Source organism: Sorex araneus, chromosome 4 (assembly GCF_027595985.1).
Source record: "Sorex araneus isolate mSorAra2 chromosome 4, mSorAra2.pri, whole genome shotgun sequence".
NCBI lineage: Eukaryota > Metazoa > Chordata > Mammalia > Eulipotyphla > Soricidae > Sorex > Sorex araneus.
Genome location: NC_073305.1, coordinates 82,004,857 through 82,023,978, shown reverse-complemented (window position 1 = coordinate 82,023,978; position 19,122 = coordinate 82,004,857). Strand labels below are relative to the sequence as shown.

The 19,122-nt window shown below is 43.5% G+C and overlaps 1 long non-coding RNA gene across 1 annotated transcript in view; it reads right to left on the bottom strand.

Moving 5' to 3' along the window:
- The window catches only part of LOC129404198 (uncharacterized), a 49,546-nt gene that overhangs the window by 20,935 nt on the left and 9,489 nt on the right, over positions 1–19,122 (bottom strand). The window lies entirely within an intron of this gene.

Below are 19,122 nucleotides of genomic sequence, written 5' to 3'. Positions count from 1 at the left end.
GAGACTGGCACAAATGCAGTTCGACCTTAAGCTATGAAGCTATGAAGCAGACGTAGGTGACACAAGATGATGTCACTTTATAAGGAAGAAAATGCTTCTTACTCATATTTTCTGGTTTTGTTTTTTGATGTTGGGCTATAGTTGGCTGTGCTCAGGGCTTACTCCTGGCTTTGCGCTCAGGGATCTCTCCTGCTCATATTTAAGGAACCATATGTGATTCTGGGTATCTAACTTTCGTTGAATAAGCAGAAGGCAAGCTCCTTACCTGTAAAAAACTAAGGCACGCCGCAGGGCATGTGCACTCTCAGGCTCTCAGGGTGGCTCTGTCTCACCACTCGTGTTTGGTGCTCTGGAACCGCTGTGTATGGGCTGGATCGGGATGGCCATTGGCCAAGTACAGGCGAAGGAAGGAAGGACGAGGACCAAGCTGATTGCTGATTAGTTACCATTTATTCAATCTTCCATCTTTCTCATCTCCCACATTCCTGGCTCCGTCCTCTCGCTGGATCTCCCTCAGCCTTCTCCTTCACTAGTCTCTCCCCCTTCTTGTCTCTCTTCACCTTGCCCTATAGGCTACACAAAGCCAGGTAGCAAAATCAACATAAGAAAGCCCTTCCTGAGGGCCAGGCATTCCAAAGTCCTTCCTGACTGCCAGCAGGTAAAATACTGCTTAAGGTTTTTCTCTTTTCCTTAGTCCAAGAACTTATTCACATCTGAATACTAGTTATTTTTGTATGGACATAGCAAGAGACACGTTGAGGCTTGAAAGGCAGCTCTCCTGGCAACATCTTGCCACAGGCTCAGACTACAGCACTCAGGCCAGATTAATCATTCCTCACCCTAGCAGGGTCCAAATTTAGTTATCACTATTTGTATCATGACAGCATTTGTCCATGACCAAGCTCTAAACTTATAGTTAAGCATTAGGCACTTTGGCCAGGCCCATCTCGATGCCAGGGTAGCACATAACTCACCACTTGCCCTGGGTCCGTCCCGTCCCTCGTCAGGACCCTGCTTTTGGGGATGCTAGGAAGTAAGGGCAGCTGAGGCTTAGGTGGAGAGAACAGATGCCCAGGAGGAAAATATCATGTAGAGTCAAATGACTCCCAGGTTACAAAAGCATAGCATTTGCTAAGTATTCCTGTGTCCATACAAAAGGACATGGCTCTGAATAAACTATGCAAAAGACTCAAGGAGAAGAAAAAAACAATATATACAAGTAAACAGAACATTAAGAAAGAAGTTACAAACAAAGAGGAATGGGAGCACTGTAGTGGGAGTAACTCAATAAACCTAAACTATCAGAGGCTATGTTATCCTACACTTACCCACAGCACTATCTCCTTCGCCCCAGAATTCTCACATTTTTCTATCATTTCACATTCTTGCAAGACAAAGTTATCATGCATAGACTAGGGGTTAGTTCTCTCATCTTCCCTAGGGAGTTACTCCTCTCACTTCTCTTTGTTTTTATGATTACTGGGTGTTGGAAACACTTGATTTTGTACTCACAAACACTTGGTAGCACTTGCTAAAACTTGCAATCAGTGCCGGAGATATAGTACTGTGGGTAGAGGCACTTGCGTTATGTGCAGCTGACTAGGGTTCGATTCCCAGCACCACTTATGGTCTTCTAAGCCCATCTGAGTACAACCAGGAATAAGCTCTGAGCATAGCCAGATGTGGCCTAAATTTTTAAGATAAATTTTTGCAATCATTGAAAAAAAATTTTATTTACCTTTATTTTTTGTCGGGGGAACTATGTATGTGGTGCTGGGCTAACCCTGGTCTTTTAGCTGTGTCCTCTGTCCTCTGAGCCATCTCCTACACACTAGTTTTTTTGTTCTGTTTTTGTTTTTTAATTCCGTCAGCTTCCTTTCCATGATAGGAGACCAGGAATACTACAAACATAGACTTGAAACCCCCAGAGCCTAATACAGTGACTGGCATGAAGCAGACATTGTGTAATCATTGTTGAATTTCTGGTTTGTCCAGCCCCTTCTGGGAGTGGGATAAAGCATACAATGAGATCTGGCATCTAAAGACAGATTTTGGAGGAAAGAATTTGGCTAATGGGCCCAAATCAGGTTGCTAGGCTTTACTTAGTGCTGTAGTTAAATAATGTCTCTAGTTTTCCTCATAATTCCTGGATCCTGTGACTAAGAATGAAATGCTGAGGTTTTCTTGGCTAAATAGTTAAGACTGATGTAGTTGTGCTGCAAATTGAAAGTCCAGCACTTCATAGATTCAATGTCTTATCAGAAATCTGAGCTACAGTGGATATAGCTTCCATTGAATCCCAAGTAAACCTGATACAAGACTGGGTGCTGAAGTCAAAACTATGTGTAAACCTAAGTAGACCTCAGAATGTGCTCTTGGTTTGAGGCAGCTGAGTAGTAGAAAGTAACTGGAAGCCTCAAGGAGCATGATGCAAGACCTTGGCCTAACTCTACACTAGTCACTTTCTAACTAGTTAGCTGGCCTTCGATGAGACTTTTACTCTGAGGCTCAGTTTCCTCACCTAGTAACAGCTACCATGTGTAATAGCTGTGAAGATTAGGAATTCTATTTTTAGAATGCCTATTATTACTGGAGTATGTTTCAAGGATTTGGCCAGTGTCATGGATCAGAAACTAGGGTTCTACCTTAGACTATTTTCTTAAATACCCCAAAGGGAGGCAGATCTAGAACAAGGTCTTAGTAAGGACGTCCACTTCCTTAGCTCCTCTCCTATCCCCAGTCACAAACTCTTTGTAGCATAATGTAACAAATCAAAAAATAGGAAATATGTTATATTTCTCAACCTGGGAGAAAGCCTCAGATACATCTGGGCAAAGACTTAACTTTTAATCTCATTTCATCACCTCTAAGCTAAGGGTAATTATAGTACTTTCCATAAAGGGTTATTATAGCCATATTATAGCTATCAAATGAAATAATGCATATAACACTTATTAAGGGACTATGTATGAGAGAAGCGCTCAGGCAATGCTAGCTTTTGCTGTGATGGTGAACCTGAGGACACTGGTGTTGAACATGGTGATGATGGTAGAGAAGGTGATAATGGTGGTGATGACGGTGGGCATGGTGGTGACGATTCAATGAAATGCCATCTGGCAGCTGACCATTCTCATATGGCCTTTTCTTTTTTTCACATGTTGGGGATTAGTGTAAGGCTTTAAAATAAAAGAAACCTGATCTCTTATAATTTTGGAGTCACTTACAATTTTGACCTCTTACAACTTTGGAGTCATTTACAATTTTGATTTCTTACAATTTTGAAAACTGCCGTGGGCATGCATGAGATATGCTAAAGTGTCAGGGAAATGCCATCATTTGCCTTTTTCTTTCCTGCCTGGCCCTGCCTTGCCTTTGCCAGCTTCCAGAAGTTGCCTACCTTTGGGAACCATGGTCTTGCTCCATCTTTAGAATGCATTTCTTTCCTCTGTTTCCATCATTTCTCTTGTTCATTTGACTTCCGCACCTCCTCTCTTTCAAGGACGCTAATGATTATGACCCACCAGATAATCCAGGATATTCTCCTACTTTAAGACCTTTGAGCAGTCAACCTGCAGCCCCTAATACTATAGCACTATAGTACTGTCATCCTGTTGTTCATTGATTTGCTTGAGCGGGCACCAGTAACATCTCCATTGTGAGACTTGTTACTGTTATTGGCATATTGAATACGCCACAGGGAGCTTGCCAGGCTCTGCCGTGAGGGTGGGATACTCTTGGTAGCTTGCCGGGCTCTCCGAGAGGGACAGAGGAATCAAACCTGGGTCAGCCGAGTGCAAGGCAAATGCCCTACCTGCTGTGCTATCGCTCCAATCCACCCTTAAGACCTTTAAATATATCTGCTGAGTCTCTTTTTGCTATAAGGTGACTTTTATAGGCTCTGGAAATTAGGATGTGGGGAGATTATTCTGCTTACCATAGCCCAAATCCCCATGTGGATTCCAGGATTCATCTCCGTGGGGCCTCCATAAACACACTCTCAACATCTCTGCTCTACCTTTTTTGTTTGCTTTGTTTTATTTTGAGATCATACCCAGCAGTGCACAGGCCTCTACACTCAAGGAACACTCCTACTGGTGCTTTGAAAATATATTGGGTGCCAGGTGCTTAGGGTACCATATAAGGTACCATTTGGGGAACTCAGGTCAACCACAACCAAGGCAAGCACCCTGCTCATTGTACCACATTTCTGGCCTCAAAGAGAACTTATTTTATTTGCTTGATTTTGGGACCACACCTGAAGGTGCTCAGGGCTTACTCCCTGCCCTGTGCTCAGGAATCACTCCAGGTGAGGTTGGAGGGATCATATATGTGCTGGGAATTAAACTTGGGCAGCTGTGTGCCCTCTGTATTATGGCTCTGGCCCTTCTCTATTTTTGTTTTAAGCTTCAGGCCTGGTAGCCCAATTCTCCAATGATGCATGCATCCCAGCAATTCAATGACACTGGAGAAAATAATTATTATTCTACATATCCCACCTAACATTTCTGGTCCCAGCTCTTAAGAAGGCCCTCACGTGAAGGCAGAACTTCTAACACAAACCAGAAAGGAGGCAGGCAAGGAGAGACAAAATTATTCACTTTGTGATAATGAAGTGAAAAGGAAGAGGAAACATGGAATGGAAGAGGTAAAATGAGGATAAGGCAATCCCATCTGGATTTGAAAATGAATGGTTAGGAACATTTGCCTTGACAGCGATGAGTTGTTATGCGAAGTCCTCTTGATGATGGGATTCAAGGCAGAGTGAAAGTTATGTGGCCAAGGGAGTCTTTCCAGTTCTGCTAAGCAGCTTAGGGAAAAGGTCATGTAAGTACAGGGCTTAAACGCTTATGGAGAAAAACAACATGGCTAAGTTAAACACATAGAGATAAAACGGAATGTCAGGTAGTGATAAAAATCAGACAGGGGAGAGGAACAACAGTAGCGGAGATTGTTATTGTTCAGAGAGGTTAGAGAAGGTGGCCTGGGAGTCGAGGCCCGGGCGGGGGGCATGTGGAGAGAGAGGAGCAGGAAGGAACCAGGGCAAGTGCAAACCCAGAAGGCAGCCTTTGCGGGGCGAGTTGGAGGAACGGTGTGCCAAGGGAGTGCAGCAAGGAGAGACTGGCGGGAACAGCAGATGGAGCAGGAAAGGCCTCCTCCCAAGAGGACTGTCCTTGTTCCTCTCCTCTGGTGCAGGAGACTGTGTTGCTCAGCTGAAATGTCCCCTGGGTTCTCCTACAGGCACGCTTGCTCATGGCCACTGCCGTCTCTGCATCTCAGGGAGTCCTCCCCTTGGGCCAGCCGTCCTTCTCAACAGCTCAGTTTCTGAGCTAGCTCTCCTTGGCAGAGAGTTCTCTCCCCAAGCCCCCAGATCCAAGTCACCACCAGGGGCCTCTCTTTTTAGGCTTTCTCCTACTTTATTTGGAAAAAAACAAAAATTCTGCTTTTTTCCCTGTCCAGCTTCACGTTCATTGCACATGTTGGCCTTTATTACCTGGTTTGCTTTGTTGGCACCTAGAATGAAGAAGGACTCAACAATAAATGACGGGTCAGGGTGAGAGAAGAGGTAGAAGCCTGGCAGGCAAAGCTGGGGGCATATGATGACAGGAAGAGTTGAGAAACAAAACAGAGCGAAAAGAACCCAAAAGAATGGTTGGGGGGCTGGAGCGATAGCACAGCGGGGAGGGCACTTGCCTTGCACATGGCTGACCCAGGTTCGATTCCCAGCATCCCATATGGTCCCCCGAGCACCTCCAGGAGTAATTCCTGAGTGCATGAGCCAGGAGTAACCCCTGTGCATCATCGGGTGTGACCCAAAAAGCAAACAAAAAAAAAAGAATATAAAGGGGCTGGAGCTATAGTAGAGTGGGGAGGGTGTTTGCTTTGCACACGGTCAACTGGGTTCGATCCCCAGCATCCCATATGGTTCCCTGAGCACCGCCAGGAGTAATTCCTGAGTGAATGAGCCAGGAGTAACCCCTGTGCATCACCGGGTGTGACCCAAAAAGCAAAAAAAAAAAAAAAGAGAGAATGATTGGTCATCCCAGGGAATCACCTCACAAGGGTGAGTGAGAGGGGGTTGGGTGGGAAAAAGGGAATGCCATTCACTGTTCAGTCCTCTCCGTGGTTCAGGTCTGGGGTAAATGTCCTTGCTGGTCACCCCTACGGGCGGCCAAAATTCAGATGAAATGTTAAGGCTCACCTTAGAGGATTTGGTGGATTAAAATGGGCCTGAGCTTTCAACTCAGTATCACCACACTAGTCTAAAATTTCAGATAGCTGAAATCCAGTATTCACAAAAAACAAAAATTTTAAAACATTCATGTATTTTTTTTTCTTTCTGGTTTTTGGGTCACACCCGGCAATGCACAAGGGTTACTCCTGGCTCTTCACTCAGGAATTACCCCTGGTGGTGCTCAGGGGACCATATGGGACGCTGGGATTAGAACCCGGGGTCGGCTGCGTGCAAGGCAAATGCCCTACCCGCTGTGCTATCACTCCAGCCCCAACATTCATGTATTTTTTAGTGGGGGGAGGTCTTAGACTTGGTATGTTTTTATTTTTATGTGGGTTTTTAACTCTTTGTTTTTATTTTTTAGGCTATACTCATTGGTAGCATGCAAGGCAAGCTATCTCTCTGGGGTTGTCCGTGGCATAGTTTTAGTAACTTTTTCTTCCTTTTTGGGTCACACCCGGCAATGCTCAGGGGTTACTCCTGGCTATGCTCGGGGGACCATATGGAACGCTGGGAATCAAACCCGGATTGGCCGCGTGCGAGGCAAATGCCCTACCTGCTGTGCTATCGCTCCAGCCCTGTCCTTGGCATAGTTTTAAAGAATACAAACTCACCAACAGGGAGATCTGGGTTGAAATCTTTTATTTTGAGGGATGGAGAGAGATGGTGGATTTGAGACCACACTGGCAATGCTCAGGGCTTAGTCCTGGCTTTGCACTCAGGAATTACTTCTGGCAGTGCTCAGTAACCATATGGGATGCTGGGTATAGAAACCGGGGGAGCCATGAGCATGGCAAATGCCCTACCCTCTGGATTAGTGTTCTGCACCCCTAGGGATGTCAGTCTTAATTCTGAAACTTAATAGCTATATAACTTTAGGTATAATTATTAATTTATTTTTCCAGACCTGCATTTTGTATATATTTGTTTTGGGGTCATACTCTGCAGTTCTCAGGGCTTACTCCTGGCTCTGCACTCCAATATCATTCCCGGCAGGGCCAGGTGACCAGATGTGGTGAAGGAGATCAGATTGTGCTGTGTGTAAAGCAAATGTTCTCCCCACTATAACTTCACACCAGCCCGAGATCTGATTTTTTTTTTGGTATGCAAATGTAAATAGAAATGTCTGGTTTGCAAATGCATAGATTCACTCACATACTATTCTTGTTAATTAATGTTTGTAGCTAGCAAGTTGCTTAATCGATTTGGTTTTTTTGTGTGTGTGTGTCTGTTGGATTTTGTTTCTGGAACACATGCAACAGTTCTGGAGAGCTGTCCAGTTCTTGTTTGGGGGTTGCTCCTGGTAGTGCTCAGAGAACCATGTGGTACTGGGGACTGAAGCTAAACTTTTAGTTCCATGAGTTATCTCTCTAGCCCCACTACATTGGTTTTATATTAAGTATTTCAGAAGAAATGTTGGATTTACTTTTTCATGTTAAATAGTTAAAGAGAGACTATGTCAAGCCTCTATATGAAAAAGCATTTTTCACATACTATGAGGTAACCAACATTGACAAAAAGATTTTTACTTTCAAATGGTTGGCATTCCAGCAAATACAATCCCATGGAAATAACTATAGCCCAAACAGGTGCTTATGCATAAAAAGCATTTAAGACCTAAATATCCTATTTGTCCTTTCCACACGTGCTGCGAGGTTTCAGAGCCAAGGAGGTTATGAAAATGCGGAGCAAGTTTACTACTATATTTTCTGTTTGTTTGGGGGGCCACACCCAGAGGTAGTCAGAGGCTAATTCTGGCTTTGTGCTCAGAAGTAACTTCTGTCAGTGCTTGGGAGACCATATGTGGTACTGGAGATTGAACTAGGATGGATGGGATGCAAGGCAAGTGCCTAAACCCCTACACTGTCTCCCTGGCTCCCAGATTGGCGTAATCTTGGCATTATATTGGCACTATCAATCCCAGACTGCTCAAAACATGTTTGCTCTTGTCTGACCTATTTCATCCCCTCACTCCATGGTATCTACACTCAATGCAAGCATAGTGACTCAAATAAACACACCGTCACTGTCACTGTCATTCCGTTGCTCTTCGATTTGTTCGAGTGGGCACCAGTAATGTCTCTCATTGAGAGACTTATTGTTACTGTTTTTGGCATATCGAATACACCACGGGTAGCTTGCCAGGCTCTGTCGCGTGGGCTGGATACTCTCGGTAGCTTGCCGGGCTCTCGGAAAGGGGGCACAGGAATCGAACACTGGTCGGCCTCGTAAAAGGCGAACGCCCAACCACTGTGCTATCGCTCCAGCCCAAACACACAGTAGCTCATGAAATTCTATTCAGAGTGGGCCAGCGGAGGGGGGAGAGGGGGGGCTGTCTCATGATTCTCTGGGGGAAAACCTAGAGTTTTAACTAACATGGGTCAGGAGGCCTTTAGCATCTGGTCCTTGTAATCTCCCGCCATTTCCAGCATCAAATTTATGTAAACATCTATATTGGTCATCCTATTGCAATTGCAACCCCTCTCTGTTTTGATGTGTCAATGTCATGTTGTACACCTGCATCACTTTGCTAGACCATAACAAGGCACTATACCCTGGATGGCCTAACCAATAGAAATTCATGTCCTAATAGATCAACAGGCCAGAAGTCCAAGGCCAAGAGGTCAGCAGAACTTCTTTTTTCTTCTGAGACATCTCTCCTTGGCTTTAGAAGGCTGCCCTTTACCCTGAGACTTCCCTTGGTCTTCATTCTGTTCATGCCTGTGTCATTTACTCATGCCATAGTGGAATAAGGTCTTCTCACATGACATTATTTTACCTTAATTATCCCTTTGAAGCCCCCATTGCATATTCTCTAACATTTTGAGGCACCTAGGGTTTGGATTTTAACATGAACTTGAAGGGAACACAATTCAGCTCGTAAAAATAATTTAAGTACTTGTTATTTTCAGCCTCTTAGTTCCTCTTAATTTCATGAGGGTAGGAGTTGTCAAATGTTTTGTTTATTGCCATGTATTCAGAACAATGGCTGGTACAAAGTGGGTACTTAATATTTCTTTTGTTCCTTTTAGTTTGGGGGCCAAATATAGCTCAGCTCCTGGCTTGCTCCTGGCTCTGAGCTCAGGAATCACTCCTGGCTGTGCTCAGAGGACCATAGATGGTGCAGGGTATTAAACCTGTGTTATCCATGTGCAAGGCAAACACCTTACCTGATATATTATCTGTCTGACCCTTGGGTGCTTAATATTTTAAATGAATGGGTAGTAATAGCATAGAAAATAATGGTCAGGGTAGTGAATACAGATCGCTATCTTCAGTGAAGATCTGATATGAAGAGATGGGTCTTAGGTTCTTAGACTTTTCTTTGATCTTAGATAGTTGCATTTCTCAAGCTGACTAATTTTCTGTCATCACCAGCAGCTAGACAGGACTCCAACTTTATGACTTGGCTCTGTGAGCTCAAACTGGTCACCTTCCTCCTCAAACATTTATTTCTCAGTCTGCAAAATACCATTATGGACTCTTGTTTCGAAGGATCATAAGATGTTATATTTTTGGAAATGTCTAAATATAATGATTATCCTTCCTGTGAAAAATTCAAGTTGGACTCACTCCTAAGTTCTTCAGAGATAATACTCCATCCCCTACCCTGGCTTTCCCATCCTAAAAATTCTGTTCTCTGCCTGCAACTTCTTCTGATAGACAAGTTCAGAAAAGCACTGTTGCACTGTAGCACTGTCGTCCCGTTGTTCATTGATTTGCTTGAGAGGGCACCAGTAACATCTCCTTTGTGAGACTTATTACTGTTTTTGGCACATCGAATACGCCAGGGGTAAGACTCTGCTGTGGGGGCAGGATATTCTCGGTAACTTGCCGAGCTCTCTGTGAGGGATGGAGGAATCAAATTAAGGTCGGTCGTGTGTAAGGCAAACGCCCTACCTGCTGTGCTATCGCTCCAGTCCCATTCAGAAAAGAAGCAACAGAAATGAGGTCATTTTAAAAATCACATCTGAAGAAAAAAAAAGTCTTATTAGGGAGAGAGTAATCCAGTGCGGTGCTTCTCCATTTAGAGCCATATAGCCAGGATATTTCAGTGAGGTCACAACTGAAATTTGCATAAATGGTGTCCAAGGCACAAGACTAAGGAACCAGTTGGTAGCACAGGGGAGTCACAGGAAGGAAAGAATTTAGGATGGTGGTGCTGTTTGGTAAACTGTTGAGTAACACTGTTTAACTATGGCATTTAATCTTTGGTGTGGGGCATGGCATGGTAACAATGTAACCCCTAAAACATTACACTGTGTTTAAAAATATATCCAGTAGTACTCTTTGTACTCTTTGTACTTGGCCATGCTCAAGGCCACTCTCCACATGCTCGGACGAAACTCACCGACAGAGGAACCCAGGTACGTGGGACCCGTGGCTGAGATCTCCAAGCCCACACGGATTGGGACTGGGCCTCCTCCACTCAGATCCCTAGTTTTCCAGTAGCTTGGCAGTCACACCCACAAACTGTCCCCTGTGCCACGTAATCTCATCAATGGCCAAGATCCAGAGATTATAAAACAAAGCTCCTGGAAGAGAGTGATGCAGAATCTCCTGCCCCCGTGCCAGGCTGTCTTCACCAGGGCTCCCTCAGAGGTGGGCAGGTTGAGCTTCCCGGCTCAAGCAGAGCCCTGGCAGCAGAAAACCTCCAGAACCCAGCCATGGCCATACTCAAGGCCACTCTCCACATACTCAGACGAGTTTCACGCATGAAGGAATTGGCAGAGGAACCCAGGTATGCAGGACCCGTTTCTGAGATCTCCAAGCCTGCTTGGATCAGGACTGGGTCTCCACCCAGATCCCCAGTAGCTTGGCAGTAGCTTGGTAGTCACACACACAAACTGTGCCTGGCTCCATGTAATCTCATCAATGGCCAAGATCCAGAGAGTATAAAACAAAGTTCCCAAAAGAGAGTGATGCAGAATCTCTCACAGCAGAGCCTGGTAAGCTACCCATGGCGTATTCAATATGCCAAAATCAGTAACAATAATGGGGCTCATTTCCCTGACCCTGAACGGAACAGGGATGAATGGAGACATTACTGGTGCCTGCTTGAGCAAATCAATGAGCAACAGGACAACAGTGTTCAGTGATACAGTGCTCTGTATGTTAATTATATAAGTTTACTTATTTGCTAAAAATAAATGCATTAAAAAGATAGAATAAACGCATTTTATAATTACTCTAAAGATTGCATAAAATAATCATTTAGCAACCAGTAAAGTCAACTATAATCCTTACTTTTTATAATAATATTTTCATATCAAAATTCTGTATTAAAGGTGGCCCTTAACTGATTTGTGGAATAGACATTTAGGTAGGGTAGATTTTCAAAGAACACAGTGCATAAATCAATTCTAGAAGAGACTGCTTTAAGATACAAATATTCATTGTGCTCATTATTTATTTAGCATCAATTTTAGTGCTGGGCAGAGAGATGGCTGAAAACTCTTCAAAGTGACAATCACATTGTTGGTGGAACTAAAACTTCTGAATATTTTAGGTATTTCTGTGAAACGGTTATTTTCCAAGCAAAGATTTGGTGTGTGTGTTGCCTGAGAAGTGACTCAGTATAAATACTTCAACTGAGCAGGATGTTCCTCCAAATCTTAATGCTGTCTTTGCCTTCACTTACATCAATCCTGAATCTATTGCCAACGACAATAGTAGCAACAAAAAGTCATTTGGAAATATTCTGATTTTGTTTGGGGGAATCCCTCTGTAACCACTCCTGGCTCTGTTCAGGGTTGCTCTCAGTGGTGCTGAGAGAGCCACGTGCTGCCAGGGTTGGAACCAGGGTCTCCAGGATGCAAAGCATGCATCTAGCCCATTGGGCTGTCTCTTAGGGCCCTAATATAATTATTCATTTATTTAAGGCTTTGGAGGTCACACCCGGCGATGCTCTGGGGCTACTCCTGTGTCTGCACTCAGGGATCGCTCTTGGTGGTGCTCGGGGGACCATATGGGATGCCGGGGATTGAATCAGGGTCAGCCATGTGCAAGGCAAGTGCCCTCCCTGGTGTACTGTCACTTCAGTCTTTAGAATTATTTATTTATTTAGTCTCCCAAGCAGTATGTAGGAGACCGGGAGCGGGGAGGGGCTACCAGTGATTCTCTGCCAACGTAAGAATCAATGTAGCTCAATGCAAGGTCCAGAGGAAGCACAGATGCTCAGGCCCTGTGGGACGAGTAGCCAGGAATCGCACCTAAGTCAGGTGCAGTCAAGGCATGTTCCCTAACTTCTATACTAGCTCCTAGTCCTGAAAGCATTATTTCAGTTAATTTACTTTTATGCATTGTGGTGATTTTTAAGTAATGCTTGATTTTTTTTACTGTGGTTTTGATCCATGTTTTCCATTTTTTCAATCAGAGAAACAGAAATGAAATGTGTATCATTCCGCAAAACCACAAAACCGAAAAATGTAGTAACTGTAAGAAGTTGTAAAGAAATTCAACTTTCAAGTGCTGTTGTAAGTTTTTAACACTTCTGAAAACATTATAGACTACAACTGTATACAAAGACCTATGAGACAGACCTTGCAAAATGTAAGTAGTAAGTGCTATGAGAATAAAAGTAAAAAAATAATTAGGAGGGAAAATTCTTTCTCAGGATAAACAATAGCAGCAGCCGCCTTTCCCTCCCATTAGTTGCTCCAGGCAGCCCCCCAGACCAGTCATGCAAAACCCATCAAGACCCTTGGGAAAAGGCGGGAGGTGTGGACAGGATAGTGAATCGGGGAGGACACAATTATATTGCTACATTTCCATTGATTAAATGCCCTGAACCCAGTGTGCCCTCAATGTTCAAGTGCTCACTGTGTTCTTTGGTCAGAGACTTTTTTGGGGGGTTGGTCACACCCGGCGATGCACAGGGGTTACTCCTGGCTCTTCACTCAGGAATTACTCCTGGCGATGCTCGGGGCACCATATGGGATGCTGGGAATAAAACCCGGGTCGGCCACAAGCAAGGCAAATGCCCTACCCGCTGTGCTATCACTCCAGCCCCAAGACTTTTTATGCTGTTGTCATCAATTATAAAAGCTGGGAGAATTTCTCAGGATAGGTATTCTAGTATCCATGCCCAAAAGATCATCATAGATTTTCTACAGAAGGATCTCTGACTCGCAACCTTTTATGGGGAATAGTCTCCTGTATATCGGCTAGCCAGAATAGCTATGAAGCCACAGTGGGTTCAAATTCTGGCTGTACTGATGCTTAGGCATATGGCCTTAGACAAGTAACCTAACCTCTGTAAGATGGGGATAATGATACTAATAAAGCCCAAATAGTACATAAAGCCCAGAAATTTGTGGTATGGCTCAAATGAGATTAGATTTGTGGGTTTATATGGTGTCCAGCACATAGTTAATGTCCAATTCATGGTATTAGTCTTTAGTAGTACTTGTGATTACAGAGGCTCAAACCCTTTCCTTGCACACACACACACACACACACACACACACACACACACACACAAGACTCACCCCCGCCACACACACACCAGTAGAGTTAGATTTCTTGTTTTGAGTTAATAATGAATACAGAAGACAGAAGAAAACAGCTTTTTTTTGCTTTGCAAAATGTCTATCTGAAAGGCAGGTCTGAAGTTTCAAATAGAAGAAGGTAAAGAACTCTATATATCAAAGTAAAATCTTTATTCCTTTAAAGGTTTTTATATAAAAAACAATTAGAGAATTTCTATAGGCAGATCCCATAAAGGTTTGGGAAAGCATAGGGGTACTGGTAGAAGAAAAGATGCAAAATCAATGTTGGAGAGAGGGCTGGTTCAGGAAACAAGACAAAGATTGTTAGGAGAAAGAGGCTGTTTGTCCCAGACTCCTTTGAACAGGCAGATGGACCTTAAGAACAACAGCATCTAATTTAACTGAGTCATATCCATGAGCTTAACCACTTCATTTCAGTGCTTCCTACAATAAGAAATTCAATGCTTCTTTAAGTCAAAGAAGGTGGATTCCCAGTCAAAATTAATCTTTACTTCCTATCATACCTGAAGTACTATTTTTGCATTTCATATAACACTCATTCAGTTATTCAACAGACATATATTACATTATCTGTGTGCAGAGTTGAGGTAGGGATTTAGTATAAGTTATTAAAATCTAAACATGTCTTTTTCCATTGTACTGTCAGCCCCTTAAAGACAGAAGCCAGGCCCAGAATGATAGCACAGCAGGTAGGGCATTTGCCATGCACTCGAACAACCCTGCTTCGATCCCTGGCATCCCATATGATCCTCCGAGTACCGCTAGGAGTAATTCCTGAGTGCAGAGGCAGGAGTAACCTCTGAGCATTGCCAGGTGTCACCCCCCCCCCCCAAAAAAAAAGGGACAGAAGTCACCTTTACTCATTTTTATTTACATTGTATAAATCATACTGCCTAGCATAAAATGCTGACTGTTGTCCAAATATATTTGTTGAATGGAACTAAGCTGGTAGAATATTGAAAATGAATCTTGAGAGATGATTGCACTCTGCTAGTGATTCCAGGCAGAGAAGGCGGATTAAAGGAATCACTGAATAAGGAAGCACATGGAATGTTCTATTAACAGTGAAAAGCTTATGTAGTTAGGGCTGGAGTGACAGCACAGAGGGTAGGGCGTTTGCCTTGCATGTGGCCAACCTGGGTTTGATTCCCAGCATCCCATATGGTCCCCTGAGCACCGCCAGGAGTGATTACTGAGTGCAGAGTCAGGAGTAAGCCCTGTGCATCGCTGAGTGTGACCCAAAAAAGCAAAAAAAAAAAAAAAGAAAGAAAGAAAAAGAAAAGATTACGTAGTTAGAGAGTGGTAGATTGTCATGCATTAAAGGCATGTTGAGGACATATTATGGAGATCCTTGAAGGACAAATACAAGATTTCATACTTCATTTTTATTCACCGGTGAGTCATTGGGAAGTGAGTCTTTACCAGGTGTGAGAAATTATCAACGTTGTGATTTAAAAAGGATAATTTGGCTGTGGTGTGTTAAGTGTTAGGAGAGATTGCCTAGAAAGAAGTAACCTAGTTATGGGGCTAATTGACTCAGTTAAGCAAAGATGTTTGAAATGTCAATTAAATTGTAGAAATAAAAGGACGCCAATAAAAACAGAAGACACTGCCTAAGTATAAGACTTAGCAGTCAGTAGATACTAGGATTTCAGGAAGGTAAAGTAAAGGAGGAATTAAGGAAAGTTGGGGGAACCAGATACATAAATGGGGGAAGTTATAGTGTCACTGGGGTTGGTGCAAAAGTATAGCAGGTAAGGTGCTTTCTTTGCACAGGACTGAGCCAGTTTTGATCATTGACATCAGTCACCAGCATCCCATATGGTCCCCGAAGCACCGCCAGGGGTAATTCCTGAGCACATGTCTTTTTCCATTGTACTGTCAGCCCCTTAAAGACAGAAGCCAGGCCCAGAATGATAGCACAGCAGGTAGGGCATTTGCCTTGCACTCGAACAACCCTGCTTCGATCCCTGGCATCCCATATGATCCTCCGAGTACCGCTAGGAGTAATTCCTGAGTGGAGAGGCAGGAGTAACCTCTGAGCATTGCCAGGTGTCACCCCCCCCCCCACAAAAAAAGGGACAGAAGTCACCTTTACTCATTTTTATGAGTAAAGTCTGGAGGAAGCCCTGAGCACTGCCGGGTGTGGCCCAAAAAACAAGAGAAGAGAAACAAAGTTGAGCTGTCCCTAAAAGCAAAGGCTAAAACAACAGCAACAAGTAAAACTCCCGATGACAGCAATAGCAAAAAAGAAGTTCTTTTTGGGAAGTGGATAATGGCAAAGTGTGAAGATTTCTTGTGTTTGCAGATGTGTTTATTTATTGATGTACTTAGGATCAAGACACTATTTTGTGCACAGGAAGATTAGAAAAAGGAGCTTTTTAAGGTGCCAGGGGAACAGGATTTGCGGTTTTCAAGAAGCAGGGGAAGTGAGATCAAGATTATGGAAGGAAGCACCAGCTTTTGTAAGCGGCGCTGTTGTTTCTCCCTCTGAACCAGACTTAAAGGAGAAGCAAGGAAAGAGGAGAACAATTTGGACTTGTGGCCTCGTGGGTAGTGCAGGAAGCTTCCTTTACAAAGCTGTCCTCCTCAATATACTTGTAAGTGTGAAGGGGCCAAGGTAGGAGCACGGGATTCAAGGGAAAAGGTCAATAAAAAATGCACCACTGCTACTGAACAGTGAAGGTCAAGCCAAGGGAGAGACCGCACAGAGTTGTGATTCTATGGATGCATTCTTTTTTTTTTTGGGGGGGGGGGCACACCCGGCGATCCACAGGGGACAGGGATTACTCATGGCTCATGCACTCAGGAATTACTCCTAGCTGTGCTGGGGGGACCATATGCGATGCTGGAAATTGAACCTGGGTTGGCCGCCTGCAAGGCAAACACCCTACCTGCTGTGCAATCGCTCCAGCCCCTATGGACGCATTCTTTCCCAGGCAAGATCAGAGCAGACGAAGGCAAGGTTTCTGCCCAAGGGAGAGGGTGGTGGGCCACGAGGCAAGACTCTGGGGCAAATGGAATGGCAACGAGAGGAGGGATGCCAGCTTAAGAGAGCAGGCACAGGGAGACAGGCACAGGGAGACAGCATCTCAGCGGGGCTGAAGGCAGGAGAAAATGACAGAATGTTTGGTTCAAGAGGGATGAGCTCAGATCGGAAAGGCCATTTCACATCTTTCTTGCCTCTTTGGGTTGCTTTCTTCTTGATTCAGAAATCCAGCCAGTTTCTTCCAATGTAAATATCTCTTTTCAAGGAATAATCCAGCCCATCCTCTCCAAATTTAGTAGTCTTACTTCTCTCCATGCTCAGGTTATTCATGTGATTCTATATTTCAATCCAGGTCTATGTGCTTCCGTATATGCGGTCTCAGCTCTTTGATTTTATGGTCAGATTCTGGAAGCCAAAACAACTTGTTTGAAGTGCTGTCAGCAACCGTGTTTCTTAGCACAGTGCTGGGCCAAATTCTCTCCCCAGTCCCTCAACTACTTAGTGGACTAAACAAATAAGTTTATCAATCCATGAATAAGCGAAAAAAAAAAAAGTAGAGGAATCCATAATTTAATAAACTCCAAACTTGATGCTCAACCCCTGAACAGAAAAATTTATATTCTAGGGTCCTTCCATACTGCCTAGCCTTTGCTTCTTTCTTTCTTTCTTTCTTTCTTTCTTTCTTTCTTTCTTTCTTTCTTTCTTTCTTTCTTTCTTTCTTTCTTTCTTTCTTTCTTTCTTTCTTTCTTTCTTTCTTTCTTTCTTTCTTTCTTTCTTTCTTCCTTCCTTCCTTCCTTCCTTTCTTCCTTTCTTTATTTCTCTCCTTTATTTATTATTTATTTATTTATTTTTTAGCTGAATCACCATGAGATACAGTTCCAAAGTTTTCATGATTGAGTTTCAGTCATACAGTGATTGAATATCTTCCTTCCACCAGTGTACATTTCCTATCACCAATGTCCCCAGTATCCCTCCTGCTACCCCCATCCCAATCACACCCTGCCTCTACGGCAAGTGCTTTCCTTCCTACTCTCTCTCTACTTTTGGGCATCATGGTTTGCAACACAGATACTAAAAGGTCATCATGTTTTGTTCTTTGTCTACTTTCAGCAAGCATCTCCATTCCAAGCGATCCCTCTAACCATCATTGACTTTGTGGTCCCTTCTCTATCCCAAATGCCTTCTTCCCCAGCACTTGAGGCAGGCTTAAAGAAACTATGGTACATCTACCCAATGGAATGCTATGCAGCTGTCAGAAAAAATGAAGTCATGAACTTTGCTTATAAGTTGATGGACGTGGAGAGTATCATGCAATGTGAAATGAGTCAGAAAGAGAGGGACAGACATAGGATGACTCCACTCAGTTGTTGGAGATAAAATAATATAGTATGAGACTAATACCCGGGGACAAGGGCCAGGAGGAGTAGTGGCTCCTTTGTAAAAAATACTTCCTTCTTCCGTCTTCTCTCTTTCAACAGCTTGAATCCTTATAGCCAGGAAGCGGAATGCCACTTTAATGAGCCAATTAAAATTCTCGAGCTTCAGAGGTAAAAAGGATAATAAGAGATCCCTTAGTCTATATTTATCCTAGTTCTTACTAGGGCAGTTAAGAAAAACCCAAACAGATCTAGAGAAATACAGTGACATATCCCTATTCATACAGTCAAGCCTGGAAATCAGATCTCCCAACTCACACCTTCCTTCCTTCCTTCCTTCCTTCCTTCCTTCCTTCCTTCCTTCCTTCCTTCCTTCCTTCCTTCCTTCCTTCCTTCCTTCCTTCCTTCTTTCTTTCTTTCTTTCTTTCTTTCTTTCTTTCTTTCTTTCTTTCTTTCTTTCTTTCTTTCTTTCTTTCTTTCTTTCGATTTTGGGGCCACACCAGCAATGCTCAGTGGTTACTCCTTGCACTATACTCAGCAATTACTCCTGGTGGTACATGGGGGACTATATGTGATACTGGGGATTGAACTTGGGTCAGTCACATGCAAGGCAAATGCCCTACCTGCTATATTATCTCTCCAGCACAGTAACTCACACTTTCCTTAATACTGTACTGCACCTCAGCAGAAAATAATTTTTCTATTCATCGGAACTTCCCTCTACTCATTCCAAAGTGTCCTTGAAGAAATTTCATTCTGACCAACCCAATATACATATAGCAGTTTTAATTTTTTATTTATTTTAAATGTTTTTAATAGAATCGCTGTGAGATAGACCTTTACAAAGCTGTTCATGATTGAATTTCAGTCATACAGTATTCCAACACCCATCCCTCCACCAGTGTACATTTCCCAATACCAGTGTCCCCAGGTTCCCTCCCATTATCCACCATCCCTCACCTCCTGCCTGCCTCTATGGCAGGAGTAGAGCAGTTTTTAAAGGATTATCTTCTC